The sequence below is a fragment of the Mesocricetus auratus genome, unplaced genomic scaffold (assembly GCF_017639785.1).
Source record: "Mesocricetus auratus isolate SY011 unplaced genomic scaffold, BCM_Maur_2.0 Super-Scaffold_100018, whole genome shotgun sequence".
Classification (NCBI taxonomy): Eukaryota; Metazoa; Chordata; class Mammalia; order Rodentia; family Cricetidae; genus Mesocricetus; species Mesocricetus auratus.
Window position 1 is genome coordinate 14,283,255 of NW_024429199.1, and position 22,187 is coordinate 14,305,441.

Below are 22,187 nucleotides of genomic sequence, written 5' to 3' on the forward strand. Positions count from 1 at the left end.
GGAAAATAAAACACACAGAGAAAAAGAAACAAAGCAAATAAATGTGATATCTGCAATCTGCTTCCATTGTTCAAGTGTGGGGCACAGCATAGCCTTGTTCTGAAATGACACAGTGGAAATCATTCCAGAAGGGGAGGAATACTATATGAAGATGTGACTGAAAGGTTTCCAGTTCAAGAAGGTCAATGAGTATATGGTTTAGAGTGTGTATGTCCCTAAAGGCATGAGTACATAAAGGCTTGCTCACCAGCCTGAGGTGCTGTCTGGAGAGGCTGTAGCCTTTAGGAAGTGGAAACCACAGAATAGGTTGTTAGTGGTGGTTTCCAACTTCCACCGAGGTCTCGGCCAGCTCTGCCCTCAACAGGACAGAACCCAGACTGAATTCGAGACCCAGTACAACCCTCCCCCCTGAAAATCTTGGTGTTCCCTTAAAATGCAGTCTCCTGCCTCAAGTGCTATTTCTTGATCCACAAGTCCTTCCATTTTTCCATTCGCCTACGGTTTTGATCACATACTCTTTTGAAGACTAGAGCAAGATGAAATGGCTACTCTTTGTTTAATGGTTACTAAGGGCTCCAAGGCAGGGAGTATAAGATAGGGTTTACTTAGAGGCAGAGTTTTGTTCATGGGTACAAGTTGTAGGGCCTTGAAGGGTTTTCTCAATGGAACCAGTTTGACTTTGAATAATCTTTATTTAGTATCGAAGAACATCGCCATCTTTATGAATTCTCCACTAGAACTTCATGCTCTGGATTCCAGTGAACATTCCCTTTTTCATAGTTCTTCTACTTGCTTCGTCAGTTGTTCTGACAATTGTCTCACACCTTCCTAGACCTCTCAGGAACAGCATCACAACCTGTTGCTCTCTGGTCTCGAACTGTTGTCAGCCACCACTTACACCAGTCTGTCAACCATTAGGTCTTCCCACTCTGGATATATATGCATTTTCTTCCTCAACTTTGAAGACTTCCTCTGTCTCCAGATCTTTCCACTAGATTCATGAATTCATGAATGTCTCTGACACCCAATCTAATCTCGTACTCATAGGCCTCATTGTTGGTTGTTTTGGTGTCTGTGTGGATACTTTACTCCATGATTGTTTGGTCATTGCCATAGTCAGCCAATCTTATGCACAGCTTCTCCATAAACTATGCCATAATTATTTTATGAAAACTTCTACAAATGCCCTACTGCCTTCCAGGAACAATCTCTGTCCTTTTGCCTGTATCATTTGATTGAAATTCAAATGGTTTAGTTCCTCTTTTTTCTCAATTTTTGTCTTCACTTATTCTTAATCTTGTCTTCAGTTTACCACATACCCCTCTCCTTCGCCTGCTTCCAGACCTAACATCCAAGCTTCGCATTTGTCTGTCCACCATCTTTCTATCATATCTCTTGATACAACTTCCAAGCTTAATTAAGCTATCTGTATTTAAAGTCATCGCCTAACACAGCTTGATGCAACTGTGGGAAACTAGTGCTACCTTCAATACATAAATACTTCTTCGGATGTAAGGCTGGTTCTGTCCAGTGGCAGCCGCTGCGGACCTTCAAGCTGTCCACATGGTGGCATTGGCATCATTTACACACGAGAGGACACCAGAAATCTCAGTTGTCTCTAAGTAGCTAAGAGCATTCTACAAGTAATGTTTTTGTAAAGTCACTAAACATAAATATAAATATAAATAAATGAGTTTGTTCATTTAAAAACCACTTATTAGGTAACGACATTTGCTACCAGTAAATCTGATGACTTGTCCCAGAACCCAAATGGTAAGAAGAGAACCAAATTCCTTTGACCTCCACACATGTGCTGTGATAAATAACAAATGGTAAATAAACAAATAATGTAGTACAGAATTTTTAAAAACTTCTCCCAAGCATCTATTTTGTGTGGACTCTTTAAGCGTTGAGGCACAGTCTTGTGAGTTCAGATGATTTTAAGTATACAGCATTTTAAAGGCACATCATTGAGGGCTAGCTTTTAAAATAAAATTTGACTCCAAATGTAGTTTTTTTTAAACAAAATAAATTGTGAGTATAAGGACCCTCTATACATGTGTATTGGTGAATTCATACCTGTGTATGGATCCCATGTGTAATCCAGACCACAATTTATGGGAGTTAGTTTTCTCCTGCCATTTGGGTCCTAGAAATCAAACTTAAGTCACTAGGTTTGTCAGTGGGCATCATTTTGCTCTCTGGACCACATCACAGCTTAGATTTTCCTGTTTCATCTTATGCAACTGATCTAACTTTGCTGAGTTCCAGCTTATTACCTGCAAGTAGAGAATTACTACCATACCAAGGAGTTACAGATACTGAACAACTGAAACAGTCTAACCATCATACACTTTGTGGACACTTTAAATGAGGATTTTTACCTGATTATATTTTAATGTGTCACAGACTTTCCATAAGAAGGCCATTTGGAAGTCTGTAGTGTCCTGTGTTCCAGAGACCACAATAGCTGGGTCCTACCTGACTTATATGTCCGTCCTTGTTTGGAGGGAAGCATGTGGATTAAGAAATGGCAGGTAGAAAAATTATAGATGCTAAAGAAAAGACAGAGACACAGGATAGAGTCGGGAAAGCACTCCGGTGAATACTGGGGGAAAAGCCCCAACTTTATTACACACAGTCTTTATATACCCCAATCAAAAGTGGGGGAAGGCAGAGACTTCCTTGCCAAGATACAAAGAACAAGCAAGCATAATTACCTTCTCAATACACACAACATCAAGCAATCACACCCTAAACCAAGTATGCTGTTGTCAGGGCAAGATGGACAGTAGCCACACTTTAGGCTAAATATCCTCTTGTTAAAGTAAGACATCAATTAGTTTCTTCTTGGGCCAAATACCCTGTTGTCAAGGTAACCTTGAAAGAACAATAGGGGTTTGAACTCCCTGACCTTAAGTCAAGATAAAGTGAGCCATCTCTGTGGGCCCCAACAGAAGTGGTGTCAGAGACCTGGAACTCCTGGAAGCCAGATGCAGGATAACTGAGCCAGCAAGTGTCCCGGAGACTTGGAATTCTGGTGGCTATCAGGACATCAGAGGCCTCCTCTCCAGAAGCAGAGAGGAGTCTTCGCAGCAGCATCGTCTTCAGTTTCCTACATTAAAAAGGGACATTAACGACAGTTTAATAATAGGAACTTTATTTCCTTAGTAAGAGTCTAAAAGTGAAGCTTGATATGCATTGATTTCTGCTGTTCATTGCACACACACAAAAAGTGTTCTGCGTGAGGCTCCAGTGTGCTAAGAGAATCCGTAAATAAACACGAACACCCAGATTCCAGGTGCAGACAGACCTGCCTTCTCCAAACATCCCTTGTCAGATCAAATGCAACCTCCTGTCAGCGGGAGCCCAGGCCTTGGGACCTCACCCTGACAGACCCAGGGGAGATGCGAACTTCCCGCAGTTTTTCTCCAGCAAATTCTTAGCCTAACCCAGGAGAACCGACTCAGGTTCTCTTGTGAACGTGCAGAGAAGAGAGCTTCCACTTAGGGCGCCTGGAGGGGAGAGCCACTGTTGCCCTTGCCTCCTGGGGCTTGGCGGTGACGGGTTCTGCTAGCAAGGCAGGTCTTGTGGAGCGGTGCTCAGCTCCCGGGGGCGGGACCGAGCGGCTCCCTCCGCCCCACAAATTGCTGCCACCGCCTCAGCCCAGCGCTCAGACGCCGCCGCATCCCACGGCAGAGGCGGCTGCGAGCTCGAGCAGCGTCGCACCCCGGTGGTGCCGCAGAGAGGCCGGCAGGCAACACCGCGAGGGACCTGGCTCGGCGCCGCTCGCTTCCCTGGCGCGCAGCTGGTACGTACCGGGCGGGCGGACTGCGAGCGGGTGTCACTAGAGACAGGAGGAAGGGAAAGGACTCGGGGAGTTGGGGAGACCGAGCGAGCGGACGTGTAAGCGCAACTTTGCTTTTTTCCGCCCGGTCTGCATACACCGAGGGAGGAGAATTCAGAACAGATTCTATCCTTCCACCTGAAGTTGGGGAGGGGGGCAGCAAGAGTGAAATCAGGGGCACCCGGGAGGTCTGCTCATCGGCTCTTGCCCTCTGGACACTGAAGGTGGACTCAGGGGACCGCGGGTTGTAGTTGTTGAGCCCTTCTCCTGTCTCGCCATCAACGCCACGTCGTTTTCCTCCTGCTTGGTTTGAGCCGCCACCAGCGCAGTAGAGGTCTGAGTTCCAACCCGCTCTAAGCGTCCAGAGCTGTGGCGTTAGCTAAGCCACCTTACCTTACCGGTTTCCCCCCATTCCTCGATAAACGATGCCTCTGAGGAAACCAGTGACCTCAGGGGTGCCTCGCAGCTATATCAGACTCTCTCGCTGCTGGGACCCTACTTGGTAAACGAGGAGAGACTCAAGTGGCAGGTGGTCGGTCGCAGAGGCTTAGAGGAGGAGGGCGCCCAAGTCCAGGCTGGTCCAGGCTGCTATTACTGCAGCCTTTCGGGAGTTTCCTGGAGGTGCCTTCTGGAAAGGGTGACCCAGTCTTAGGGACCTCCCTGATCCCATAACTCAATTTCCTTCTTTAGGGAAGCTGAGATGATATCATTCCGTCTTCTCAGAGATGGTATCAGGCTGCATTCCTGATTCAGAAAAGCACCGAACAGCAGGTGCTGGGCCCAAGAGAAGCAGTTAAGGCAAACAGTGGGGTTAGCAGCTGGGCTCTGCCTGGCCAGCAGGTGGATACTGGGCGCGGATGATCACTTTAGACATATGTGCAGCCAGGAAAGAACCAAAATGAAGCACTCTTATCAACGGTTTGATACCGAAGCAGTACTGGATTAGAATTACCCTTGACAGTTGCATTTTACTTTGTAAACAGTAACCTTTAAAATTCCTCCTAGCCACTTCACGGGATGTCTTTTTTTCCTTCTAGACATGTTAAAAAAAAAGGGGGGGAGCTTCCTTGAATTTACTATCTGGAAAGCTCAGAGTCTGACTTATTAAAATGAAAACTGGTGACCACAACTGTGATGCCAAAGGACACATCTCTGAAACCCTTGCGTCCTGTGACTGCCAAACATTAGTCAGTGCCCCTCAATTGACGCTATCTTCAGAGAGTTTATTTTCCGAAAAGTGTTTAGCAAGTTCAACTGATTCAATTTTAAACAAAATCTAATTTAAAAAAATAAAAAGGCTCAAGGAAAAGTTTTAGTAATGAACTAATTTTTTTGTCTATGATTTTTTTCAACAAATTATCACAGGCTGGGGGATTGCTCAATCTAGAATATTTTAAGAAGTGTTAAATTCCATCTTGTTAAAGATTTTTTTCCTTCTTCTTTGGGCAATTTAAGCATATGCTTAAGCTAATGGTGGATCAATGTATTTTTCTAATACTATTGCAATTATTTAAATTCCTCTTCAGTCTGCATTACAGATTTAAACAATAAATTTATTGAGATATAGATTATAAATTTACACATCATAGCATTTACCCTCTCAAAGGCAAGTGATTTTTAGAAAGTCACCCCCTATTAATGGTTTTAAGAATTTTCAACAAGATACACAATAATTATTATGATCTAGTTCTAATCTTCAGCACTTTGTAAGATCCATCATGCCCATTTGTAGTTCCCATCCCAACTGCAGGAAATGGTGAATCTGCTTTTCAGTTCCTATAGGCTTACTTTCTCTAAATATTTCAGACTGTATGTTCTTTGGTTTGGGGCTTCATTTACAGTATGATTTGTGGCACATCTGTAATTTGGTATGCATCAATATTCCATTCCTTTTCAAATGCTGAATAATTTATCATCGTGTGGGCATATCATATTTTATCCAGTTTTCAGTTGATATGCATCTGGAAATTTTGTTTTTAAGTGTATATCTATATATTTGAGAATTTCATAAATGCATATAATGTCGTTTGATTGAGTCCAGCCCCCTATTCCTTCACATCCATTTTTTCCCCTTCTATCCATGATTCCCTCCCAATTTCAGGTGTCCTTTTTCCCAGTCCACTTATGCTGTCTGCATATGCCTAGCTCTGAGACCATGTACTGGAGGATGGGTAGCCTTCATGGGACTCACATCCCTTAAGAAACCTGAGTCTTATGCTGGGCGTTGGTGGTGCATGCCTTTAATCCCAGCACTCAGGAGGCAGAGGCAGGTGGATCTCTGTGAGTTCGAGGTCAGCGAGGTCTACAGAGCTAGTTCCAGGATGGCCTCCAGAACAATACAGAGAAACCCTGTCTCAAAAAACCAAAAAGAAAAGAGAGAGAGAGAGAGAGAGAGAGAGAGAGAGAGAGAGAGAGAGAGAGAGAGAAGAAGAAGAAGAGGAAGAAGAAGAAGAAGAAGAAGAAGAAGAAGAAGAAGAAGAAGAAGAAGAAGAAGAGAAGACCTGCATCTCCTTCACCCATCATCAGTTGTCAATGCCTTCACAGCTAGGAGTAAGACTTTGTGGCCATCTCCGCATTCATGCTGGGGTTTTGTCAGGTTTGGAGAGGTCGTGTGCATGCAGTCAGAGCTACTATAAGTTTATGTGTAACTATCCTGTTATATCCAGAAAATACTCCTTCAATATTGTTATCACTGCCTCTGGCTCTTACAGATTTTCCCATCCCTCTTTAGTGATTATCTCTGAGCCTTGAGAAGAGAGGATATGGCATATATGTCCCATTAAGTACCCAGGACTCAGTGTCTTATTCTCTGTGTGTGGATGAGTTATGTATGGGCGTGGGGGGGTTAATCACCTTTTACTGCAAAAAGAAGCTTCTCTGATGAGGGTTGAGAGATGACTTAACTGTGGATATAAGTCTTTAGGTGTTGCTTTAATACTTTGTCCTTCTAGCAGAATAATAGTGGTAGGTTCTCTCCTTGAGCCTTTGACATACCAAGTTTCAGCTTCTTGGCCTCTTTTATGGTTGCAGGCATCCTTTTAATTTCATATATATATGCATAATATAATTTATATTAAATATTATATAGTGTGTGTGTGTTCACAAGTGTGCCACAGCATGTACATGAAGGTTAGAGGACAACTTGGGGAAGTAAAATTCATTTCTTCTACCATTTGGGTCCAAGGACCAAACTCCCATCTTCAGGCATCTTGACAAATGATGTTAGCCACTGAGCCATCTTTTGACTCTGGATTGTATGAACATTATGGCCCTCTTTTAAAAAACATAATAGAGCGAGTTTTAGTAAAAAGTTTTGTATGTACAAAATGTAGAAAGTTCTAGAGGAGTAAGGTAGGTAGGTGTAAGAGTGTGTGTGTGTGTGTGTGTGTGTGTGTGTGTGTGTGTGTGTGTGTTAGGGTTTCTATTGCTGCAACAAAACACCTTGACTCAAAAGCAAGTTGGAGAGGAAAGGATTACACTTCCCCATTGTTGTTCATCACTGAAGAAAGGACAAGAACTCAAGCAGGGCAGGATCCTGGAGGCAAGAGCTGAGGCAGAGGCCATGGATGGGTACTGCTTACTGGATTGCTTCCCTGGCTTGCTCAGCCTGCTTTCCCATGACCAGTAGACCAGGGATGGCACCACCGACCATAGGCTGAACCCTCTCCCAGTTAGTCACTAAATGAGAAATATGTTAAGCTGAATTTCATTGAGGCATTTTCTCAACTGAGGCTCCTTCCTCTGATTACTCAAGCTCGTATCAAGTTGACACTCAAAACTAGCCAGTGTAGTGTGAGTGACAGATCACACACACACACACACACACACACACACACACACACACACACACACACACCACAGTGGGGGAAGGGCTTCCTATTAATTCTCAAGTACAGCAAGCTATGTCTAAAAAAATGTTACAACATTTTCCAGTAATATTTCTTGCTTAATGGTTTGTCTTAGGCAAATGAAAGTGAACCAGGCTTAATCAAGATTAAATCTGCATTTAAAATGAGAAAGAAACCCATTTGAAATTGGTATTTCCAGATGTTGCTAACACTCAATTTTGTGTGGCTTGACTCTAAATTTGGTTGTTTTCCATTCCTTTAGTGTGTAAGTTTGACCTTAAGGGGAAGGAAAAAAAAAGGATTCATTTCTGAATACCAAATACAACTGATAAAGTCTATAAAGATGCCCCCTTAGCTAAAATGCCATGCAAATAATAATTAATCACCTCCTAATGCAGGTGAGGCAATCTAAAGCCCTAAACTCAGTAATTACATCTACAAAAGTCACATATTATAGGTAAAAATCAAGACTGAGGCCTGCATTTTCAAACTTTTCTTATTGGTACATACTTTTCTAAATTCTGCTCACACATATCATCATATACTTTGTATATAGCTCTTCTGTGCCACTGTGACTTAATGAAAAGTTCTAGGTCATACTCCCGTGAGTACCTGCAAAACCAAACATGGTTATGCTTTCTCCTTTTGAAAGTAGAACTGATTTTGAGAAATGAAGCAGAGTTTCTACTCTTTACTCAAATGAGAGAAGCATATTTTTCAGCTCTCAAATGGCAAATGGCCAGGTTCATCTGCTGAGGGAGGGTGTGTGCTGTTGACTCTCCATAAGATGATTTTGTCCTTCAGTCACACAGAGTTGTAAGATAACAATAAGATACAGAAATGGCCGGGCGGTGGTGGCGCACGCCTTTAATCCCAGCACTCGGGAGGCAGAGGCAGGCGGATCTCTGTGAGTTCGAGGCCAGGCTAGACCGACAGCCTCCAAAACAATACAGAGAAACCCTGTCTCGTAAAAACCAAAAAAAAAAAAAAGATACAGAAATGAATATTTGCATTGGTATGGATTTTGGCTTTTTGAGATAGGGTTTTTCTATTTTTGACTGTCCTGGAACTCACTCTGTAGACTAGGCAGGCCTTGAACTCACAGAGATCCACCTACTTCTGTCTTAAGAGAGCTAGCCAATAAGAAAGCTGAGCAATAGCCCAAACAGTTTATAATTGATATAAGCCTCTGTATGTTTGTTTGGGACTAAACGGGGACAGAAACTTCAGACTACACCTAAGAGCTGTTTGTTTTGCTTGTTTGTTTTGTTTTTGGTGGAGAAGAGGGTTCAGAGATGCTGATATAAGTACGAACTGGTTTCAGGTTTGCGTTGGTTCTGAAATGAATATTAATTACAATCTCACCTAGGAGCCTGGATTAATTAGGAACATGATTTCTCAGCCAGGAAGGAGGGCAAGGGGGACAGAGATGCTGTGGAAGAAGTGTGGAGCCAGGACACCATTGACACCTAAGTGCTGGAGCAGCAGCTGAAGCCACTGAGCACAGGATAGACAGGAAGTCCTCCTAGGATCCTCCCCATTTCCTCATAAGTCCTAGCATTTGCTCTGCTAGTCAAAGGATGTATAATCTCTCTCTCTCTCTCTCTCTCTCTCTCTCTCTCTCTCTCTCTCTGTGTCTCTGTCTTTGTGTCTTTGTCTGTCTGTCTGTCTGTCTCTCTCTCTCAGTGTGTGTGTGTGTGTGTGTGTGTGTGTGTGTGTGTGTGTGTGTGTGTGTGTATGTGTTCAGCATTTGGGGAATGAAATAAAAGGAGAAACCAAGGCTCAGTATGGCAGCCTCAGACATAAAACCACAGAAGAAAAGAAGGAGTCCTGCATTTTTCCTGTACATGCCTGCATTCTAACCATCACAAAATTACTAATTTCTAGATTAATTTTTATGCACTGAACTAACATATCTCAAGTTGAAAAAGAAAACAATCTCTCCATGTCTCTCTTTCTCTCTCAATCAGTCTGTCTCTCTGTTTCCATGCACACACATGTGTAAATAGGAATGGTTTACAGTTCAAACAACTGTATTTCTTTATTATATTTGTTATTTTTTAATGAAAATAAGTGGTGCTTCTGTACCAAGGTGTAATATTAAACTCAAAAAGATGAAATAAGACCCCTTTGCCTGCCTTCCCAAAGAGGTCTTTCAAATCTAATAAAACAGCTACACTGCAGACATGATGAGTTTTTGTTACGCTCTGAGTGTTTGTAAAGCATCTATCAAACTCTAAGAAGAAGTTACAAAAGGCATCACTTCCTCCTAAGCCACTTTGCCTCTCAGTTCCTCTGTCCTTGAAAAAGGATGTCTGTCACCATTCTGTGTATTGAGCGACAGAAGCAGAACTGTGCACAAGAGTGAAAAGTTAGACAGAGAATAAAAACCAGTGTATTTATGTCTTTCACACATTCTAGGAATCAGGAAGTTAAAGATATTTTCTACTCTTCCAGTCTCAGGTGGGTAGACAGACTGTTGGGCAGTCCAAGCAATATTTCTAGCTATTAATTAAGTCAGAACAGATATTATCTGGGGAAGAACAGATAATATTCTGATTCCAGAAATATTAGAGCCTTAAAATGATTGGGCCTGGTGGTGGGTGAGTTATGGAAGTGCAGAATGCTGAATGCATCTCGGATTCTTGGTGTAAGGTTGCAAGCTGGCACCATTTATGAACATGGCAAGTTAAGAATAGGAGCAGATTTGGTGGGTATTATGAATTATATCCCCTCAAATTTTTTGTCCTTCTCAGAACATCAGAATGTGACCTTATATGAAAACAAGAGCCTGCCATATGTGTAAAAGAGAAATCAGAGGTGACATGAGATATGTAAGAGGCCATTATGGAGAGCTAGGAGACAAGCCTCTAGGTGCTGTTGGTATGGAGGATACAACGCAATGAGACCTCCTATAGTAAGAATGCAGGAATAGAAGAGTACGGGGAGTGCGGGGGGAGGGGGTGTGTGCCCAGCTTCTATAGCAACAAGTGCAGGCAGAACTTGAGGCCACATATGTAATCACAGGTCAGCGGTGTAAGAATAATAGCAGGAGGGCGGTTAAAAGCACGTTTGGTTTGATGAGAAGAAAGGTAAGATGAATGGCCTTGTGATTGGGAGGAAGAGCATGAGAGGAGGTGAGGAAGCACGTCATGGTGTTGAATACTCATCTGAGTGTGGTGGCTGGAAGGTGGTGGTCAAAGGGGAAGTCTGCAGACATAGTCAAAGTCATGTTTATTTTTTTTTCCTTGGTTTTTCAAGACAGGGTTTCTCTGTGGCTTTGGAGCCTGTCCTGGAACTCACTCTGTAGACCAGGCTGACCTCGAACTCACAGAGATCTACCTATCTTTGCCTCCCAAGTGCTGGGATTAAAGGTGTGCACCACCAAACCCCGGCTTGTCAAATTCATTTTTATTTAATGTTTAAGGAACTCATTTGTGGGAGAGGCTGTGAGTCTAGAAAAGATAAGTCATGGGACTGTTTTTCAAAGGAGGGGGTTTAGATTAAGGGCAAAAGTGGGAGTCACAAACATGGTATACCCTTTGACCTGTAATGATAGCTTAAGGGAGTTAGCATACACTCTCCATGGAAATGACTGTGTTAAGGAAAGGGAAACTCTCCTTTGCTGGGTATTTTTATGTTCAGGTATCTCATATATTTTTCAACCTATGAAACTGGTATTATGGCTGTATTTTCTAGATGAGTAAGTAAAGATTGTATTTGTTCAGTCACTTATTTTATTCACACATGTAGTATATGTGTATGTACATGTATGTGTGGGTATGTACACTCACCCATTCATGTGCAGGTAGAGAACAGAGGTTGATGTCAGTGACTGCCTTTATTGCTCTCCCCTGTGTCTTTTGAGGCAGGGTCTCTCACTGTCCTTGGAGATTGCCATTTCAGGTAGGCTAACTTGCCTGACAGTCACTGGGATTGGTTGTGTCTGCCTTACCTAGTGCTGTGCCTAGCACAACTCCCAGGTTTTATGTGAGTGCTGAGGACCCAAACTTAGGTCCTTGTGCTTGCTTTCCAAGCAAGCATTTTACCCACTGAGGCAGCTCCCTAGCATCTCTGTCCAGTCATTTAATAAAATGTATCAGAGCCTATTTCGATTGTGTTGTACATCTAAATCCTTGGTCCACTGGAAACTGTACTAAATTGAAAAAGACAGCTCATCTTTCACAGTGGACATTTCAAAAAGTTTAGGTGCCATTCTTACTCAGCTCTCATTCTTATATTATAAAATTATAAAAACAGATGCAAAAAGATAGTATGGTGATGTGGGTGGTTTACTTACTGTAGGTCACCTGGTCACTTGTCCTACAGCACTGTCATAAACCAATCACCTCAGAGTCCAATGTGAACTCAAGATTAGGGGAATTAGATATGTCTTTGCCAACTGGGGAGGTGAGCCTTGGCTTTTCTTCATTTGCACTGGGAAGGATGAGAGGTTTCAGAGGACGTGAAAACCAGGTCCCCCTCAGAGGACTTCTGGGCAGCTCTCTGAGACAGGGTACATGACAGCTAAAGAATGTTAAGCATCTCGTAAGGCTCAGCATGGCTTGTCTCACTTGTAGAAGCCCATGCTTGCAGTTCTAGTTTGACTTAAAGACTCCTGCTTTTGAAAGTAGAAGTTTATTTTTTAACCCACTTGTCTTCATTGTCCCTTTAAAGCTGTTCACTCTCACTTTATCATAAGTAGATGACAGTTTCGTTTTGCCTCTTTGTGGATAGCATTTTATAATTAAGTGTATTTTAAGGATTAGAATGATTTTCCCTAATAGAAAACCCATGCCAAGCTAACATAAAGAGAGAAGAGGTGTTTATGAGATTTATGAAACTTGAACACTCAGCTTTTACTCACAGCTTGATGCAGAATGCAAATTATTTTGAAAGGAACCAGCTTCTTTCTATCTCTTGATTTTGCTTCATTATCAGGGTTTACTCCGAAAAGAAAAGCTACCAACAGTTCCATAACTAATTTCTGAAGTGTGAATTCAAAAGAACAAGTGTATCTGTACCTAGGGCTTTAGTTAGCAGTGTCATGTTCAATCAGCTTCTACCCCAAGCCCATCTTTGGAACAAACTGCTGCGGTTGAGAAAACATAACAAGCTTTCTGGGCAGGTGTGAGTCATGCCACATCTGAACAAACTGCTGTGATTAGGGGCTGTGAAAGTTGGGTTTGTCAGGCCTGCGTCGCGAGTCATTCCTGGAAACAAGTGAATCTGGCAGAGTGTGAGTGCAAAAGGGCAGGGAAACTAGAGAGCTGATGAGCAGGGCAAATACTTACGACCATCTCCCAACCTCAGGACAAATGGGCAGAATAAAACCCGAGGCACAACGCAGCGTCTGCTTCCAAAGACTGTTTTATGTGTGAAAACCCTGAATGTTATCAGCATGTAGGTTTTTAGGGATATTTATTTGAACTAAGGAGCAGTATGTTTTTTAGTATCTTGACTTTTTGCTGTATTCTTTGTGTTTTAGGCTGCAAAGTAAGTAAGCTTTTTAGAAATAAATATTTCTCAGTATAATCCTCTTTAATCACCACTAATGGATTTTATTATATATATTCTATATTTGAACAGTAATTTGAAAAGAAATAAACAAACATGAAAGAGAATATTTCTCATATATATATATATATATGTGGCTAACACTTGAGAAAACATAGGCAATGTTTTGGAGATAAGAATGCAAAAATCATTAAGCCAGAAATTAAAAACCTTGTTATGTAGCTGCCTCCACTTTTAGTTATGTGACCACAGACAAATCTTTCTTTTCCTTGAGATTTCAGTTTTTCTCTCAGCACAATTATATCAATATAATTTGAGTTCAACTGTTCATCATAAAGTCAGTACATAAAACTACTTGTATTGTTGTAAAAGAACCCATAATTCCATGTTTTAATGTTGCATGTACACATTCATTTTCATGCTCATATCTGAGAGTGATCTTACATATATAGGCTCCGTGGTTAAGAGAGCTGATTTTGAATCTCAGTACCCATGTGGCAGCTTACAACCATCTATATTTCCAGTTCTAGGGGATCCAATGTCATCTTCTGACTCCCCTGGGCACCAGGCAAGCACATGGCACACAGACATAAATGCAAGCAAAACATCCAGACAAATAAAATACAAATAAATAACATTTTAAAGTGCTTATTTACAATTTTAATGAACTTTGAGGTTAGTACATCTGCCTTTTAAGGTAAAAGGTTAACTAAACTTAAATAGATGCCCATTAATATTTTTGGTTGTGAGCCTAGCCTTTAATGGATGAGCTATCCCTCCAGTCCCAGATGTCCATTTAAAAACATCCTCTTAGAGGGAAGCATTTCTGTGTATTTATTAGTGATATATGTGAGAAGGAATGAATGAGACTCCATCTTTTCTATAGGCTGCTTAGGATTCTGTTTGCTTATGGCAGGTGATGGACAATAATCAACCCAGCTGTCTATCTAGGTAGAACACAATAGCTTCCGAGAAAGAAACAGAAAGCATTGGGGTGCTTCAGAGACTTCAAAGAAGTTCAGGGTAAACTTCAAGTCTAGTTCAAAGGACTGAACAGAAGATGCCATGACTGAGGTAGTCCTTTAAGCACAGAAGGAAATTCCATGAGTGGAGAAAAGACATCCTTGAATTAGAGGGTAGCAAGAACAAAAGTACAAACACAGAGAAGGAAGAGCTGCGAAGATTATTCAGAACCCAGAGAAGGTAAGCGTGGAAGTAGAGATTGAGGATGTTGTGGAGGGGTTTAAATATCAGGTTGAAGATTTCATGTTTCAGTTCATGGCCGGTGCTAATGAATACTGCATCTTGTGAACCCAAATCTGTTTTAGCTGGTAGTTTATATGTGAAAAAAATCTAAGAGCAAAACATCACACACACACACATATGATAGAAGGAAAATTTTATGTACAATATTTATATTCATATATGACAGAAGGGAAATGGTCATTGGTAGAATCTGCAAAGAAATCGAGGTTTCCAGTGTATTGCTGATCAGTAAAGATTAGTAACATCAAGTGGCTATTCAACAAAAGTCATGTACAGAGAGTAAGCTTTAGTTAGATCTGGACTCAAAACTTGCTCTGCTGCTTACTCGTTCTTTTATTTTCTCTATTGTTCTTTGCTCTTTCAGTGTATTTGCATCATAGAAATAACAGCATTTGTTTGGCATCACTCTTCTAGCATCTAATACACCTGCACTGTTAGTGAGCGTTGTTTTAATGTGAAGGCCTGTTTTATATGCGTAAGGGTTTAGACTGTGTCTCTGAGGTAGATGCAGATTTAGGACTAATAGTGGAGAAAGAGAAATATTTACCTCAAAATTTAAAAAGATAATGTCAACGTTAACCTGCAATTCCAAATATAAGGCAATATATAAGGTACAGCACTTTCTGTATTTAACATGGTGACTGTAGATTTGTACCAAGCAGGAGGCAGAAAGGTGTCTCTCTCTGTTTCTGTCTCTGTCTCTCTCTGTCTCTGTTTGTCTGTCTGTCTGTCTGTCTGTCTCTCTCTCTGTGTGAAAGTGAATAAATTCCCATCTTAACATAATCTAGGAGTGAGTTTCAAAGACAAAGGCTTCTTATTTTTCTCCACTAAAGACCCAAAAATCTAGACGCATAACTAAGTCTAGAGGCAAGGTGTTTTTGTTGTTATTATTATTCCTTTGAAATTTCACATGGATCTTAAAATTTATGTACATTTTGTACTCTAATTTATGACGTATCTTTTTTTAGTGTGTAACTATTTTAAACTATATGCTATCAAGCAATATTGTGTAGCATTAGTTATGTACTTGTGATTTCACACTATAGTGATCTGGCAAGTGTCCCTCACAGTTCTGGTTTCCCAGTTGAAGACGCACAGTCTTAGGGTATGAAACTGATCAACTCAATAGATTAAGAATTCTCTCCATGTGTGTCAACACAAGCAGACCAAGAACTCAGATTCTTAGCCTTCAGAATTTGTGTTCACATTAGATAATCACACTGCTCCCGGTGGAAACGTGCTTGACAGTTGCACAAGCACAGGTATGGAACTAATATGTTCAGTGACAAACCAGCCTATGGGAACGAGGCTTATGCGACCTCTAGCTCCATAGGTGATAGGGAAGAATAGCTGTGTGATATTGTGATTGCTGGCTGAATTCATGGGCTTTTGTGTATTATTTCCTCATGTTCCTATTTAATCTTTCAACTAGTACTTTGAAAGAGACAGCTATTGAGTAAATGCTGACTCGGGATTTTTAGGAGATTTTATGGTTAGAAAAACTTGGGTTCAATCCAGAACATCATTGCATAAACCAGACAAGCCAGCAATACAAAATTTAAGATCATTCTTGACCATGTAGCAAGTTTGACGCCAGCCTGGGCTACATGAGATCCCATCTCAAAACAAAGACAAGCAAAACCCAATCATTAATTTGAATGAAAAATTTATCTTTCTGAGATGGGATGCAGGCCAATATCAGTGATTGGCTCCTGAATATGCTGTTCCTTTCAGTGTTGCATTATGGTTATAGTAAGAGTGAGACAGGCCAGTAATGCAGCTCAGTGGTGGGCTGCTTGCTTAATTTGCCAAAGAACTGAATTAGTACTGCAGGGAAATGAAAAGAAGAATAGAAAGACACCAAAAGGTACCCAGCCTTTGTATATTTTACAGTTTTGCCTAGAATTACCATTCTCCAATGAACAATACATTATACCACAGTCACCCCCTTAATTCTGAAGACTAAGCCAGGTCCCAAGGAGATCAAGTTGGACATGGTCTGCGCTCTTAAAAAGCAGATTAATGAGAAGGTAAACAACTTCAAAACAATGTGGCTAAAGTTGCCATAGCAACTTGGATCAAGTATGGACATGATCAGGTGTCTTGATTGGTAATCTTGAAATCAGGGCAGTTACTCTGAGGAGGTTGAAATTATTGCCAGATCTTAAAAGATAACCAGTCATTTCTCAGGTAAAGAGTAATATGTTCTGGGAAAACTATGGAGATATGAATTGCAAGGTGTGTTTGAGGAACTGTGATTCATTCAACACAGTAGAAGTGTGCTGTATGGAACAGCAGCAGATATGGCATGAGGTTGGACAGGAAACAGATTCAGAGGTATCTTGTGTATCATGCAGTATATGCTTAGCCTTTATTGAAGACTTTTAATCAGAGGGGCAGTGGAATTTCAATTGTGCTTTTGTGAAACGGCTAAGGTCCATGTCCCTCTTTGTGTACTTGTCTTACGCAGGGGAGTTTGGGGACACCAGGGGGCAATGAGGACAGGGCAGAGTTCACGACTGGATGGAGAGAGTTCTCAGATTCGTCCCCTCGTTGTTGCCTTTAGGTGGGAGTGAGGTATGGAAAAATATGACTAATTTAGGTTTGCTGAGGTTTAGGGTGTGGAACTATGAGTACTTTGGGACAGAACATCCATAAACATGAAAATGAAATCTTTGCCTAGAAGTTGCTATGCTGACCTGGAAAGGTACAAATATTTTGTAAAGTTAAAATTGCTCTCCTCTTTCTCCTCCCTCCCTGCCTTTCTTCTTCCCTCCTGACAGAATCTTACTGTGTAGCCACAGCTGGTCTCATACAATATGTCTGTCCAGCTTCCCAAATACTGGAATTACAACAGTGTGCCCTCTTATCCAGCTTCAAATATGTCAGGCGTAGTTTTCCATGAGCTCCGTGATTTAATTCCTGTATTTCTCCACCTTTCTATGGACAGAAAGTAGGTACATGGTTAAGTTCTTTGAAACTGAGAGTTTTGGAAGTTCTCCGTTAGATGTGACTTAATAACGTTTGGGTTATTTATTATTTATTTGATAGCTCAGACTTTTGTTACAGAGTTTGCTTCAGTTGCTTTACTTTTTCTGACAGATTCTATAACTCTCCAAAGACAAGAGTTTAAATCAAGAATACACACAAAGTACCCTTCAGGCTGGAAACTAACTCTGCCCTGGTTTTTATTTAGCAACCGTGGAGAAGTTCCTGACAGATCTGTGTAGATGTTATGTAACTAGTCACAGAACCAGGTGCCCCTAGCCTCTTGTGAACCTGGCCCTCTTGAGAGCCACGGAGTTGGGAGTGAGTTCTCTTGGGAACATCTGGGGCAAAGGCATCACTGTTGCCTAGCAGTCCCTTTGGAGCAGTCATAAGGGATTGTTGCTGAGCAACCAGGGGGCTCTTGGTGCCACATCATTCTCCATAGAGCTGAAAGTGGTGGTGGGGTCCACTCCCCTCAGGAGCAGCTAAGTACATCCTGGCAGGGTCTGAACGTCCCTCAGAGGCATGGGGATATTATCAGTAAGTGTCTGACCTTATCATCAGAGATGGTAGCTTATGTGCTGTGAACATACATTCCATTTATAGAATTGTAAATTGAATTAAATATAAACTTGGGGCAGAGCACATAGTGACAGGAGGAATTCTCACACAAATATTTTGTGCTTTTTTCTGCCATTCTGGCTTGCTGATAAGTCTTCTGGGCCAATGAGATGTCATTTTTCATTGTGCGACATGAACTATGTAATGTTCCCTATTAATATTATTTAATCAAGCAAATATTTACATTTGAGAAAAACTGTTGAGCTGCTTCTAAACTGGTTAAGAGGTCCTGGAGAGTCAAATATTTGATTCAATAGCCACATAATTTGCTCCTAGTATTTGAGATAGTTTGTTGAATTTTCTTTCCAAATAGAAAGGTTGGGAAATTATCTCATTTTATTTGTAATATTTATATAGTACCTATATTGCTCTTCAAAGTTGTTTAAAAATGTTGAAATCTATCAGATCTCTAAAGGGGGCTAAATTCTAATTTTTGAAGTCACTGTTTCTCTATTGAGCAAACACTTCACTGAAGACTCAGGCAAATGTCCTATGGGCCAGGATTCTTTGCTATGGATAGTGTTGGAAATTTCAGCCTGTCAGAAATAGAGTCTTCACTCTCTGTTTGAACTCTTTTATTGTTTTGTAAATACTTAAGAATTAAAAAAATTCTTCCTAAACCTTGCATACAGAGATGTTTAACACACATTCGTTCACAGTAATGTGTGTGAGACCATATAGTTAGAGCATTGCTGCAGTACTTTATGGGAGAAGCCACAGGCAAGCAAATGTCCTTATTAGGCGCTTGATATGTTTCTATCCTTGTAAGGGGCTCGACATGTTTCTATCCTATGCATGTTTACAATTGGCAGGGAATGTGAGTTTTCCTACATGAATGTTGATAATATGAAACAAATAGACTACATTATTGCTAGAAACTGTTCTATGTGAGTTAAAGTGATAGACTAAACTTTAAAAAGGTGGTGTTAATTTTTAAATTATTTTTAAGGTAGTCTACAAAGTAAAGGATTTTTATAGCACTTTCATACAGATGTGTGTATATGTTATGAAGCATATATGTGATACACATAATTACACACCCACACATAATTCCACCTTGCTTTCATTCATTTCCTTCCCCTACTGCTTTCAACTTTCATCCGTGTACTCCCTCTTAAAGGTTTGCTTCCTCCTCCAAATGCCCCTCCTCGGCTTCCATGTCACAAGAATTCTGTTACCCTCTCATCCCTTCCTAACTCACTTTAACATATGTATCGTTCTTCTCTCTCATGGTCTCCTTTTTACTTTTTTTTTTGGTTTTTCGAGACAGGGTTTCTCTGTATTGTTTTGGAGGCTGTCCTGGAACTCACTCTGTAGACCAGGCTGGCCTCGAACTCACAGAGATCCACCCGCCTCTGCCTCCCGAGTGCAGGGATTAAAGGCGTGCGCCACCAACGCCTGGCTCCTTTTTACTTTCATAACACACACACACACACACACACACACACACACACACACACACACACACGCACACACATTTGAATATTAGAGAAAATGTGATATTTGGATTTCTGAGTGTGGTTTATTTCTAATTCCATCCATTTTCTCTCATATGTCAGGCTTTCAGTTTTCTTCATGACAAAACAAAGATTCTATTGTGTATAAGTATCACATTTTCTTTCTACATTCATCTTTTGATAAACAGCTAGGCTGGTTCTAAAAACTATATACAAAATACTTTACTCTTAAGGTTCTTTTATACAAGGTGAATTAGTCTAGCCAAAATAAAACAAAACAAAACAACAACAAAACCCAAAAGCTTAGTAACTTGGCTAAAGATAGTGCAGATTTAAGATTTAAAAAAATGAGTCTTCAAAATCCATACTCTTAATCATTGTAATATATCATAGGTGCTGTGTTATTTTATGAGGGAAGCCAAGTCAGTATTTACATTGAATTCATTTTGCTAAATGTTCAGTAAAGCAAAGGGCATAATATCACTTGGGTAACTAAGTTGCTTGATTTGTGATTTGACTCTAGTCTCTTCATTAAGAATCTCTTTTGATCAAGTTTCTTTGTATCCATCAAAGCTCTCTGTGTTGCAGAATAAGTTCAGCAGGCACATGACACTCTTGTCTCTGATTTTTTGTTTGTTTTTTGTTGCTTTACATTAAATAGGGAGTGTATTTTCTTTGGTGCAAGATGTGAATGAAAGTTAAGTGGTTAAAAATAATTAGGGGAAATAAATAAGATTTTAAATAGTTTTGGAGTCAATCCTCCAAAACCATTTTAGAGCTTTGAAAAGTATAAAGGTAATAATAATTTGTTCTCAAAAGAAGGATCATATAGGTGTAAAAGGTACATATCAGCAGAATCAAAAGTTCAAGAATATTATGAGGGTTCATGGTATCCAATATTAGAGTTGGACAGGATTAAGTTTTAATCTTGGCTCTAGGATTTATTTATTACCTTGGGGGTTAATGTATCATACCAAACTTTGAAAATCATCCATTGTGGTATGTTGTGATTATTAAATAAAATAAAATGTAAAAGTGTTAAGCATGGTTCATGACACAAAATGCAGAAGCAACTTGTGTCCACTAAAGTATACATAAAACATAGTATGTAGATTTTGGTGTCATCCAGCCTTTAAAAAGGAAGGAATTTTGATTTATGCTACCACCCAGGTAAACCCAAGGATCCCATGCTAAGAAAATTAGCCAGTCACAAAATAACAGGCTTGTAAGAAATATGTAGTTGAAAGCAGAAAAGTGAATGGTGATTACCAGGGATACCATGAGAGATGAGTGGAGAGATTGCCTATAGGGACTAGTTTTTGTTTTGAAAGATAACATTTGCACAACTATATGAACAGACATAATACTGAACTGTTTAATTAAGATGACTGGAATAGTAATTTTATGTGTATTATTCTACAACAAAGAGCAGAGTTAGTATTAAAGTAACAATTTTTATCCATCTGACAAAAATCAATTATCACATGCATATATTTATCCTTCATCGTTTGGTTTGTGATTCTCATGGCTCATTTGAGGATTAATTACATAAAGCTGTAGAAATTTCAAGGCAAGAAGACAGGTAGGAGCATTTGTTTCATCCAGTGTCATCTAGACACACTAGACAATTTAACTTGAACCCAGCAGGATGGAATGTTCATGCAAGGCCATGTATTAGAGGTCAGGGAAAAGTGAATTCATGACATTTCTTGTGAGCTTTTAGTCTAAACCAAAAATTTATTTGAGCTTAGGTCATTCTACCAAACATAGAAATGTAGTGATTTGATACCTTTTATTTGGAAGCTTAATGGATGTCCGCCTTTATACACACCTTCAGTTAACCTAAAATTCTATGATTGAGATTAAGACTGTATTTTTTAAGAATAAGTGTGTGCGTGTGTGTGTGTGTGTGTGTGTGTGTTCATATGCAGGTGCCTACAGAGGCCAGAAAGCTGCCTCAGATCCCCTGGAACTGGATTTGTATGCTGCTGTGATGGGGGAGCTAGGGGTGATGAGAACAGAATTCCAGTCCTTTGTGAGAACAGCAAGTTCTCTTAATGACCAAGTTCATCTTTCCAGCTGTTTCTCTATTAAAAGTGTTTAGTTTCTTCTGTTACTGTGTATTTAAAACTGGTTGATACTTGTTTCCTAAATGACACTTTTACTTTAATGAAATGCTAAGTTCAGTAAATCAAGACTTACTTCTCTTTTGAGTCTTGTTTCTTTTTATTTTATTTTTGATGACACACAATCAAATGCACACATTCATAGCATGGGGCATGATGTTTTGATATGTGTAGTGCTTGAAACTCAGGTAATTAGCATGCACACTATCTTAAACATTTGTCATTTCTCTGCGGTAAGAAAATTACTAATCTTGTCCTTCTAAAAGATGTGGGATACATATTGTTAACTATGGTCACCCTACTGGCAGTAGAACATCAGGAACTGTTCTGTGTCTTTGTACCCACTTTGTAACATCTGCTCATCTCCCCTCCCCTTGTCCCCCAGTCTCTTGTGACCCCTCTTCTCCTCTCCTCTCTATGTGACCCATATTTTTAGGTTCCACACATTAGTGAGAACTTGCAGTATTTGCCCTCTCCCTTTTAACATCCGGGTTTTTTGAAATCCAAACACGGGAGA

At 40.4% G+C, this 22,187-nt stretch overlaps 1 protein-coding gene and 1 long non-coding RNA gene across 6 annotated transcripts in view; one reads left to right on the plus strand and one right to left on the minus strand.

Annotated features, from left to right (window-relative positions):
- Window positions 1-2,597: 2,597 nt before the first annotated feature.
- LOC121132826 lies at window positions 2,598-3,533 on the minus strand. Its single transcript, XR_005869472.1, has 2 exons — window positions 3,314-3,533; window positions 2,598-3,115 (listed from the first exon to the last, which is right to left on the minus strand). It is a non-coding gene; the product is annotated as an uncharacterized LOC121132826 (long non-coding RNA).
- Window positions 3,534-3,681: 148 nt separating this feature from the next.
- Pkib (cAMP-dependent protein kinase inhibitor beta) overlaps window positions 3,682-22,187 on the plus strand; it is a 96,758-nt gene continuing 78,252 nt past the window's right edge. For 3 of the 5 annotated variants that reach the window (XM_040728193.1, XM_013115769.3, XM_005073313.4), the window contains exon 1: window positions 3,682-3,811. The gene's annotated coding sequence lies outside the window, so the exon portion shown is untranslated. Of the gene's footprint in view, window positions 3,812-17,897; window positions 18,007-22,187 lie in introns of those variants that run through there. The other 2 variants (XM_040728194.1, XM_040728195.1) reach the window with 1 other exon arrangement.